This window comes from Capsicum annuum, chromosome 7 (assembly GCF_002878395.1).
Source record: "Capsicum annuum cultivar UCD-10X-F1 chromosome 7, UCD10Xv1.1, whole genome shotgun sequence".
Lineage (NCBI taxonomy): Eukaryota > Viridiplantae > Streptophyta > Magnoliopsida > Solanales > Solanaceae > Capsicum > Capsicum annuum.
In genome coordinates, this window is record NC_061117.1 from 163,827,542 (window position 1) to 163,840,243 (window position 12,702).

Sequence of the window (12,702 nt, forward strand, 5' to 3'; positions counted from 1 at the left end):
CTTTGGGGACTGTATTGGTACATTATTTAAATGGTTGGAATGGGGAACATGGGTTTTTTCCAAATTGGAAATTGGATAAATTTTGACTTGGAATTGTATAACCTCAACCCACTTTGTGAACTTGATGTTAATTCTGGAAAATTACATAGTTTAACTTTCTTTTAGACTCAATGCATTGCATTAATGGATAAATGGATATAAAATAGATTTGTATGGCCTTAGTGTCCATGGTTTGGATTTTAATGGAACTTGGGAGTCAATGCAGTTATGTGGATTGGTTTGGCATGTTTAATTTAGCTTGCGAGTATATTAGTATGACGATACCAAGTGGTAAATGCCTTAATAAATGACTCCTGGGTCAATGATTGGAATTGTGTGCATTAAAGGGAGTTGTGATCTCACCGTGAATGTTTAAGTCCCAGGGGGATGAACACTAGAAATCACATTTTCGGTCATTGGGGGCCTATATGACTGTTCTTGACACATACTTGATATATATTTGGGACATCTATTACCCATAGTGGCTTTAGATTTCCTTTAAATTTTCCTTGATTCATGCGACTAACATGCACTGGGCCCTTTCAGTAGGGGGATTTGAACCCATGTAGCACATGGGTGCCTTTAGGATGGATCAAGCTACATAATCTAGGTTAATATTTTTAAAAATCTCATGTTCATGACCTTTACCCTATCCCGACATCTTATATATGTATATATTTCATAGCTATTACCTTGACACCAAAGAAGAGTTCGACCCAATGTTTTATTTCTGTCCTAGTTGATCCTGATTCGACATTAGAAGTATATTGATTTTTCCCCAATAACCGAATACTTTTGTCTGTAAATACTGCATATTTGATTCCATCCATAAATCGATTTTCTTCCCTATGAGTTATAGTCTCAATAAGAATACTAGTTCTTACTGTTCATATATTATGATATGAATATACCACATCAATTCGTTATGTATTCATATATTATGATATGAATATACCACATCAATTCGTTATGTATTCATATATTATGATATGAATATACCACATCAATTCGTTATGTATGGATGATGCGATTCCATTGATACAGAGCCAATTCCAAATCAATTCGTTATGTATGGATGATGCGATTCCATTGATACAGAGCCAATTCCAATAGACTTATTGGAGGGTCCCATTCGCGTGCATCCAGTAGGAATTGAACCTACGAATTTGCCAATTATGAGTTGGGCGCTTTAACCATTCAGCCATGGATGCTTAGCGGGGATCCTCGTACATGGTGAATAACCAAACTCCAATTGAAATGAAATCTTTAGGATAAATCAATGCAATTTAGGAGGAATCAATACAATGCAATTTAGGAGGAATCAATGAGAGAAGAATGTATGCATGTGGTTTAAACTGAATTTTGACATGGCATTATTTTATCACTTTTCCTGAGTTATGTGTCAGTGCTTAGTCCGCTGACCATCCTAGGACTCTACATCATTTCATGATGTAGGGTCTAAAGAAATTATTATTACTCATGTGTAGCATAAGGTGGATTAGCACATCTATTGAGTTATTGTGAATCAGTGAGCCTCCTTCCTTCGAAAGGCCTTATTATGTCACTATTCTTTCTTTATTTACTGAGTGCTTTGGAATTCTTTTAGTCATGGTAGGGGCATTTCGCAAATTAGATGTTATTCTAGTTTTAGGGACTTGCATGGACAGATGGAGGTTGGTTGGTTGTTGTTTGACTCTTAGTCTTCTTTTGAGTTATTTATTCTTCTTATTACTGGTATATTGTTATTGTTGTATTACTATTTGACTGGCTTCCACATCATTATTATTATTATTATTATTATTATTATTATTATTATTATTATTATTATTATTATTATCATCATCATCATCATTGTGCTTTCGAGGTTAGGTTAAGGGGGTGGTCTTTAGTCATGGTGGACTAAAGATACCCGTCAGGGTTAGGCCCAGGGTTAGGTCATTTCAAGCTTAGTATCAAAGCATGATTTCTAGTCATTGGGTTTACAAAAAGTTATGTCGATTAGATTTTTCTATGGGCGGGTAGCACACTACACTTATAAGGAGGAGACTCTAAGGTATTTAGGAAAGTTTTCCTTTCTTGTGTTCCATTTTAGGCTATAAAATCTAGTGTTATGAAACTTTTCAAACTCCTAGCTTTGTTGCATTTCAAATCATGCCTCCCTAAATATCCCCACTAGTGCTCCTCGGACTTCTACGAGTGGTTATACTTATGATCAGCCGCCTTAGGAGGAAAACTCTAATGCGGAGTTCCGGGAGTCTATCTATTTACCATTTTAGCGAGTATGAAAGTACCAAATTTATGCATGCCATCACCAGTATCTAAAAAAATATAATTTTAAGCATCATAATAAGCATCTAAATATCAATGAGCTAAACCAGGTCTTCCACAAGGATCCCAAAATCTAACCAATATCATGAACAAGGCCTTGGTCCAAATAATGTACATATCCAAAATAACCATAGCATCATAAACTAGGGAAAACCATTACAATCCACCGAGTAACATAATCAGAATTATACTCAAGGTCCAACAGTCCTAACTATGCCTAAAATGCTAGTAACCTACGGTAATAGGTTCCTCGAAGCATAATAAGTATTTCACCTTTAGGTTCAATTTCCTTTCTAGCCCCAAACTTATAAATTAGACTAAGTCAAATTTTCATACCTAATATCACATCCTAACATTCCTATCTAACATACAACATATAATACACCATTGCATGAATAAGAGTATACAGAAGCCTACCTCGATGTCGAATCACAATATTTGAATCATCCATAAATTGTTTGTCTTTTCACCATTATCCTATAATGTCATCACTATATCAAAATAGTAATCTTCATGGTGTTAGGAGAAAAATGAAACCCATATTTCTATTACTTTGTCAAATTTCTCGATAGTCTCAGAAAGATCATATATTAAATTACTTACACAATATTCAAGACGAGTTTAAGAACAAACCCTGAAAATGGGTTCAAAAATAAAAGGGGTAAAACCATAATTTTATATTAAAATATTTTGTACATACTTATAGGAATCTATATTTAAAAATCTGAGCCAAAACGAGATAAAAACGAGGTTTAAATCAAAGAAAAACTATTTTAAAGCTTTGCCGTCAAAGTCTCCAAAACCCATTATAAAATCAAGAATTTGAAGTTGTTTTGAAGATAACATAAAGTGGTAAATGATAATTATAAGAGTAGAAAACTTACCCAGGAATAAATCTCAGAACCTCCTTTAGAATCACCAAATCTGAGCTCCCAAGCCCCAAAAATGGTGAAAATGGAGTTTTGATTTTCAAATTGACTAGAAATCATGAAAAATAAAATACAAGTTCTTAATAAATGATTAAAATAGAGTTATAAAGTGATATAAAATGATTCTACAAGAACAACTCTTCAAAAATCATCAAAATTGGAGCTTCCTAGCTCCCAAAATATCAAAAATACGAATTTCGATCTTATACTCAGCGATGGTAGCTTAAGAGACACTTTGATTGCTTAAGTGACCTGGTAAAAGGTTTAAAATGTCTCTTAAGAGGAAAAATAGAAGATTAAGTGACCTAGTCAAATGGTCAAAGGTTTTCTTTCATGAACACACCAGCGCCAACAATATCAAAAACTTATTTTTGACATCCGAAACTCAATCGAAACCATATGAACATGATCCAATTATGAAATTTAATTGAAAAACATGTTTCATATCTAATGGAATCATTTAAAATTTTATCTGAGATTGTTTCAATAAATATGGGATCCACATTTATACTTTCAATTTTTCTATAATTTGGCCAATAGCTCAAAATGAGTCTAGAAGCATCGGGACCTAAATCAAGGGTCTCCCTAGCCTAAAATCATTATTCTAGCACTAATGGCATTGTTGGAATTCTCACCTGAGGTCATCTACTAGGATTTTTGGTCTGAGACCAAATATTAAACAACGAAAGCTCTAAAAGAGGAAAATGAGCCTAAAATCCAAATGAACTGTTGGATAACCAAATCGATAGTTTCAGTAAGTATTAAATGGCCTATATCTGTTGTGGGAAGGCTTAAAATGTCTAAAATGTATGCAAATTGAGGAAATAGCCTGGAGGTTCATTACACTCTAACTTTGAGAGCTCACTCTATCTCTGAAATCTACTCAAGCCTAAACATCACATTAGTGGCAGCTACTAGTACTCAGATCTTCACCAAGAAAGTGCAAATGTGTATTATAAGTACCAAAACCACGAGTACCCAGTAGGCATCATTGGCTGACCAAGATAAAAAAAAGTAAGTCAATGTAATAAGGAAAACCTATAAATAAGATCCAATACTGATGATCATAAATAAATAAATAAATAAATAAATCTAGAATAATAATGTAAAGATTACATAATTATAACTACGAAATTGGCCCACATAAACCAATAAGTACGGAAAAATAAATAACCCAATGTCGGCCCCTATAAGCTCGGAGGGTGCAATAAAGAAAATATCAAAAATTCATAACTTCACCGAGTATTAGTTAAAACTCTCAATCCATCCATACCGTATCAAATCATACTCAACTCTCAATGTCAGACTCAAACCGAAGCTCATGTCATCATCATCATAACATCCTCAATATTATCAACATCATTTGGAAGACTTGAAATAGAACTTATATTTGTCGGTATCATATCTATTACCGGACTTGAACCGGAACATATATCAATAAACCATATCAATGAAACATATCAATAAACCATTTCAATAAACTATATCAATAACCATATCCATGAACCATGCCAATATCCATATCTAAAAACCATACCAATAAGCATAATATTAAGTTATTTATATAAACCATAATAATGAGCCATATCTATAAAACACAATAATCAGCCATACCAACAAACCACCACATTTTACCTAAAATTAGCACTAACTACCAAATACCAAACTAGCATAATTATTAAGAATTCAATCTCCTCAAAGTCCTAAAATATTTATTAATAAGGGTATAACATGCGTATAAAGGTCTACAAATGCTAACACAAGGATTGACCTAAGGTGAGATGAAAGAGCCCACTTTTAATCCGTGAAATCCATTTTTAGGCAAATTTTACCCCGAACTAGGCTAATATTTCTATATCCACTTATAGATGTTATACTGTAACACCCAAGATTTTTGGTCCTTAAAACTTTCTGAAATTTTATCCTCACTGCCCTTACTATGACTTACCCTACAAGTTGTAGGGAGTCATGATGAGTTATTAGACCCAAATCATAGCCTAACTAGTCTGTGTGGCTAAGTATTTTTCTCTGAGTATGAGTGGCTCACTACGATTCATGAGGAATCATTATGGGTCGTTGTGTGCAAATCATAGGATACCAATGTATACCCAAATAGTTATTGTGTCGACTACAACTTAACCTTACGAGTCGTAGTATCCCATTACGAGCTATGATATATGATTCATAAGGTCAATAGTGTGTGTGTGTGTGTGACTGGTGACATTTTCTTGACAATGATTCATGGAGATGAGTCATAATGAGTCATGATAAGTAATTATGAGACCCGTAACAGCAGACGATTTATTTCCCAACTTTTAATAGGGGTATTTTAAATATTTCCCTCTTATCCCAATAATAACTCACGACCTATAAACATAGTTGGGGCCCTATTGTAATCAATAACACACTCTAGATATTCTTTCTTCTCTCTCAAGTCTCTCAATTATCCATACTTAGGATTTTCAAGAATTAGGTCATCTAAGAGCTCAAGGGTTGAACTCTCTCCATAAAACTTGGTATTTCAGGCATGTTATGCTTTCCTAAATATCAATTTATTAAAAGTGTACATTTGAATAGTTTAAATTAGATGGTTTTGACTGTGGGTTTTTTAATATGGGTTGAGGGGTTTTGAATAATTGTTGATGTGATGTTTCATGTTTGTATATGCATTGGTTGTGATTAAATAGTGGTTTTGAGATCAACTTGATGCATGGGTATGTTGAATAAACTAGGAAATTATGATTTCCCCAAATTTTATGAATATTGACCATTAAATTGGTAATAACCCAAACCCAATTTTGTGATAGTGGTTTTGAGTATGAATAAAATTGCATTGAACTATTTTTGATATAATTTCATGATATAAAAAAGTTATTGAAACATGATGGCTTGATTTAATGAATAAAAGGAGTAGTTTTCCTAAGATTATTGTGATGGCATGTTGAAGTTACCTTGCAAGTGTAATTGTTATAATAATACCAACAATGCATGCCTTAATGCGTACTATGGTCCAATAAATAGAAATATGTGAAAAATATTGTAATGGAGCTTAAAAGAGGGTTGTGTAGTTGAGTCGTGAAAGTGGAGGTCCCGAGGGACCAATACTGGAAACCACGGTTGCCGACACGGGGGTCTAGATAACTGGCGGTTTAAGTCCACCTTATTATATGATTGAAAGGTTCAAGTCCTCCATATTATATTACATGATTAGGTGCTTAAGTAATCTTGATATGTTGGGTAGTTTGAGTCCCCCATGGTGCATATGTACATCCTCTAGTTTGTACAGCTAGACGCACTGGGGCCCTTCCATCTAGGGGATATAGGCCTATATAACCCATGGGTGCTTTCATATGTTATAATGGTTGAGCTACATAATCTAGGCTAATGTTTTAAAGTGCATATTAAGCCTTGTTCCTTTTCCCGGCATATTATTGATATATACATATGATGATGTTCATTTGGTTTTGAATTGGGTTTGACTTGGCTTTATTTTATCATCTATCCTTGAGTTATATAACAGTGCTCAACTAACCATCTCTGGACGTTGTATCCTTACGTAATGTAGGAACTAAAGATGCTTTTACTTTTCCTGTGTAGTACTAGGTGGATTAGCTCAGTTCATCGATCATTAGTGGTGAAGTGGTGAGCTTCCATTCTCTGAAATTCTTGGACATTTCATTAGTTTCTAGTCTTATATTAGAATTGGGTAATGTTGGCTGGACGGTTGTGTTATTAGCTAAAGACATGTCTTAATTTTCTTATCTTATCTTATGCTATCTTGTTATGTGTTTAAAATTCATCAGATGTTAAGGTATTGTGTTCTATTTGGTTAGGTTCAAGGGGTTGTCTCTGTTCCTCATTGGACTTGAGATACCTATCATGGTCAGGACCTGGTTTGGGCTATGACAAAGTTGGTATCAGAGCCTAGGTTTGATGTTATTAGGTTCCACAAAGCTGTGTCAAGTAGATTCTCTTTTATGGGTGTATACCATGCCACACTTATAAAGGAGAGGATACGAGATATTTAGGAATATTTTCCTTTCTTCTTATTCTATTTCGAGCTATAGAGTCTAAGATCTTGAAATCTCATCTAATTCTCATATGTCCGCTTTCCAGATCATGCCTCCCAGAAGATCTGATGCTTATGGAAAATCTTTTGTCCCGTCTAAGAATAATATGGATGGAGCTCATCCTACTCAAGGAGTTCTCACCTAGTCTAGGTCGTTGCTTCTAATTTCCTTAGTGGAGTTTCACCGATTCCCCCTAGCTCTCCTCGGACACCTCTGGTTGGTGTGTCTAATGTTGAGTTTCGCCATTCGATCTATTTTCTTGACAAGCTGGTGGCCTCTTAGACTTAGCATGTTGCTTTTTTTGCTCCATCTTCTGAGGTCACTAGGGTTGGCCAATTTATGAGTTGAGTCTTCTAAATTTCACTATTTTTAAAGTTAAGAAAGATCCTTACAATTTTATTTATAAGATAAAAAAGATTTTTTGTATGATGCATGCTACCGATGTGGAGGATATAGAGTTTGTTGCTTATCAGCTGAAAGATATAGCATCATAAGTGGTATAAGGAATGACACTAGTCTAGGGGTGACGATGCTAATTCTACTCTATGGGATAACTTCTTTAGTACTTTTCTTGATCACTTCTTTCCTTAGGAGTTGAGTGAGGCAAAGGCTAAAAAGTTTATGAACTTGAATCAAGTCAGGATAACAGTAAAGGATTATGCCTTAAATTTTCACCAACTGTTACGATATGCTCTGAAATTAGTGTCTAGCATAAAGGCTAAAATAAGAAAGTTTTCTTTTGGGTTGTCCCATGAGTTGATTTTGGAGAGTAAGGCCACTTTATTGAACAAGGATATGGACATCTCTAGACTTATGGTGTATATACAACAAGTGTAAAAGGAAATGAAAAAGCAAGCAGAGATGAATGAAAGGCAGAATAAGAAGTTTTGATATTTGGATCAAGGTGGAGGTCAGCAGTAGAGTGGTAGAGACGGTTGAAAATGCTCTAATAAGAAGTGAGAAACCTCTTGTTCCTACTCTATGGCTAGTGATCCTTATCCAAAGTCATTGAGTGATCATCATTTTAAGAATAGTATTGGTCCCAGGGCATAGGGTGCCCAGCCTCAGGCTAGTAGGGCCCAGTCAGCTCCATCATATCACCCTTGTAGATTTATGGTCAATGAATCGTGGTGTTTGTGAAGAAGGGAGGAACAAGTGCTTTAAATATGGTCAGATTGGTCATATACAAAGGGATTGTCTTCTAGGTTTTCTTCTGGGGCAAATAAGATCAATGTTGCTACTTCATCAGCTCCTGCACCAAAGAGTGTTACTTTTTCTTCTGGATCTAGTACTGGTCAGAGCTGTCTATATTATTTTGCTACCCACTAGGATTCAGAGGAGTCCCCTGATGTTTTTACTGGTAATGCAAACTTTTCTATCATGATGTATATTGTCTACTCGATCTCGGGTCTACACTCTATTCTGTAACTCCTTATGTGGCTATTCATTTTGGTTTTGATCCTAACTGCATTCTGGATCCCTTCTTTATGTCCACCCTGGTGGGTGACTCCATTATGGCTAAAATGGTCTATAGGGGTAGTGAGAGATCGTTTTGTAGTAGGGATACCTTGGTATGTCTGATAGAGTTAGGCATGTTAGATTTTGATATGATTTTAGGGATAGATTGGTTACATTCATGCTATGCATCTCTTGATTACCGGATCGAAGGGTCATTTTTTTCACTTCCCTAATGATCTAGTGATTGAGTGGGAATGTAGTTCTCTGGTGCCTAAGGAAAGGTTCATTTTGTATCTTAGAGCCCAGAAATTGATTTCAAAGGGGTGCCTCTATCATCTAGTGCATGGTAAAGATTTTAGATTTGAAGGTCCTTCCTTTCAATCTATCCCTGTAGTCAACAAATTTCCTGAGGTGTTCCCTGATGATTTTTCTAGTATTCTATCCCTCCCTATAGAATGGCTCCAGCTGAGTTGAATAATCTTAAGAAGTAGTTTAAAGATCTCCTTAACAAGGGTTTTATCCACCCTAGTGTATCTTCATGGACTGCACCTGTATTATTCATGGGTAAGAAGGATGGTTCCCTTTGGATGTGTATAGATTATCACTAGTTAAATAAGGTGACGGTAAAGAAAAAGCATCCGCTTTCTAGGATTGATGATCTCTTTGATCAGCTTCAGGGTGCTAAGTACTTTTCTAAGATTGATCTTTGGTATGGGTACCATCAGTTAAAGAGTAGAGAGGTAGATATGTCTAAGATTGCTTTTCAAACCTGGAATGGTCATTTTATTTTTTTTTGTAATGTCCTTTGGTTTGACTAATACCCCGGTGGCATTTATGGATCTCGTGAATTAGGTATTCTATCAATTTTTGGATTTATTTATTATTGTGTTTATCGATCATATTTTGGTGTATTCTAAGAGTGAGGTAGATCATGCTGATCATCTTCGCCTAGTGTTACAGACCCTTAGGGATCAGCGGTTGTATGCGAAGTTCTCAAAGTGTGAGTTCTGGTTAAATATTGTGACTTATCTGGGTCATATTATTTCTAGTGAAAAGATCATGGTGGATCCACAGAAAGTTGTAGTGGTTAAGAAGTGGCCTAGACCCACGACTCCATCTGACATTTAGAGCTTCTTGGCTTTAGCCAATTATTATAAAAGGTTTGTAGAAAACTTTTCTTCTATTGTTGCCCCATTGACTAAGTTGACTTAGAAGAAGGTGAAGTTTTTGTGGTCTGATGCTTGTGAGGGTAGTTTTGAGAAGCTAAAGGATAAGTTGACTTTGGCTCTGATCTTGACTCTACTTGAGGGTACTGAGGGTTTTGTTGTCTATTGTGATATATCTAAGGTGGGACTGGGTTGTGTGTTGATATAGCATGACAAGGTGGTTGCATATACTTCTAGACAGTTAAAGGTACATGAGAAAAATTATCCAACTCATGATTTGGAATTATTAGTTGTGTTGTTTGCATTGAAGATCTGACGACATTATTTGTATAGGGTCTATGTGGACATTTATTTTTAAGACAAGAGCCTGCAATATGTGTGTACTCAAAAGGACCTAAATCTCAGGAAAAGAAGGTGGCTTGAGTTGTTGAAGGACTATGACATGAGTCTCCACTATCACCCAAGTAAACCTAACATGGTCATTGATGCTCTTAGCAGGTTGTCCATGGGAAGCTTATCTCGTGTAGATGAGGAAAGAAGGGATTTAGTGAAGGACATTCACCATTTAACTAATCTTGCAGTTCGTCTCTTAGATTTTGAGGATGGTGTTGTGATTGTTCAAGAGGTGGCAAAGTCATCTTTTAGTGCTGAAGTAAAAGAGAAGCAAGTGTTAGACCCTTAATTAATGCAGATCAAGAAGGATGTAGGTAAGTATAAAGAGATGCTTTCGAGATTGGTGGTGATGGTATCTTGAGTTACCAAGGTAGATTATGTGTTCCCGATGTCGATAGGTTGCGAGTAAGAATTTTGGACGAAACTCATGAGTCGTGTTATACTGTTCATCCTGGTTCGATAAAGATGTATCATGACTTAAGAGAAATTTATTGGTGGAATAACTTAAAGAGGTATGTGGCCAATTTTTAGCTAAGTTCATGGTGTGTCAGCAAGTGAAATTGGAGCATCTAAGGCCCGATGGATCGTCTCAAGAAAATAAACTGCCTATGTGGAAATGGGAAATAATTAATATGGATTTTGTTATCGGTCTTCCATGGTCTCGCCATCAGTTTGATTCCATTTGGGTCATCGTGGACAAGATGACTAAGTCCACTCACTTCTTGCCAGTGAGGACTAATATTTTTATAGAGCATTACGCTAAGATTTTCATTGAGGAGATCAAGAAGTTGCATGGTGCTCCAATTTCCATCATATTTGATTGAGGTACTAAGTTTTCACCTCACTTTTGGCATTTCTTTCAGAGAGGTTTGGGGATTGGACCCTATGAGTCATAGTGTCCCATTATGAGCCATAATATACGAGTCGTAAGGTCAATAGTGTGTGTGTTCTTGGAGACGCTGTCTTAACAATGACTCATGATGAGTCGTAATGAGACCTATAATGACTGACAGTTTATTTCCCAGATTTTAATAGGGGTTTTTTAGACATTTCCATCTTATCCTAATAATAACCCATAACTTGTTGGTGAGTGGTGATTTTACCACTCATTTGCACTCAGTTTTTGTGCACATTACCTTGTCTCAAATGAGTAAATGAGTCATAATTGTGATTTAGTGCACTAATATCCAATCGTTACTGGTATAGGATTTAAAAAGACAAAGAGATGTGGATTGGAGCTTGAAATGATCAAAAGGGAGAATAAAAAGTTCAGCTAAAGACCTGCAGTGAACTAGCCTTAGTTACCACGGTCACGGTCCATGGGTTGTGGTCACGGTCAGTTAAGATGGTCAATCAACCGTGACCATAGAAGCCAATCACGGTCACGTAGTTATGGTTACCGCCAGACTTGCGCGATCGTGACTTGGCAGAAATGTTCAGCCTAAGGGAAAAACTGTCATTTCACATGATGATCCCAATTTTAACAAAAAATACTCAAACCCTATCTTGATGTATTTTTTATTTCATCACATTCCTTCTTCCCCAATATTCCTCTAGTTTAGCTTAGGGTTTTGTAGACAACATTTTTGGAGAAGAAAATATTGTATAAATTTTGGGTGAAGAATACATTAGAGACTTTCCAAGTGGAAGATTTGCTCACTTTCATTTTTGATATTGTGGAGGAGCCAAGTTTGAAGTAACATTTGCTTAGAGCTACCACAAATTAATTCAATGGAGATTATAGGTATGTCTATGCTTATTTATCTTATGTGTAGCTAAATCTCCCTTTTGGGGTTATGTGTGAATAGGGATTAAAGTGTGTGTGTATGTGTGTATGTGTGTTATTGTAAGCATCTATTTGGTAGTTCATGTTTATGGGTTCTATTATTGCTATGCTAGTTTGGTTGGGATTTGATAGGTGAAATCTCCAAATACCCACATGGGTTTGATGGGTGAAAGATCCAAGCTCTAGAAAACCCAAGGCTATCTTTGAAATAAGGGTTTTGGGTGAAGATTAGGAATCTATATCATCCTCGAAAGAGGGATGTGGAGACCAAAGCAATGATAGACAATTATGTGTGTAGTTTGCTATATTCTCACTATCTTAGAAATAAAGGTGAAAGTGAGGTTGACTATGCCATGGGTGTGATCCTAGAAATAGGGATGTCTTGATTGAGGTTGTGGTTGCTAATTGTTGAAACACCCATTAGGTATTTGAAAGGATCAATGGGTGAAAGTTTGGTGTTTTTTTGAAAGACTAGCATCAAAATCTATAACCAAACCTACCCATATTTGACTTACTAAATCGATGTTGATGAC

At 35.7% G+C, this 12,702-nt stretch overlaps 1 non-coding gene across 1 annotated transcript; it reads right to left on the minus strand.

Moving 5' to 3' along the window:
- Nucleotides 1-1,176: 1,176 nt before the first annotated feature.
- Nucleotides 1,177-1,250, minus strand: TRNAM-CAU. The gene has a single exon. It is a non-coding gene; the product is annotated as a tRNA-Met (tRNA).
- Between the last annotated feature and the right edge of the window lie 11,452 nt (nt 1,251-12,702).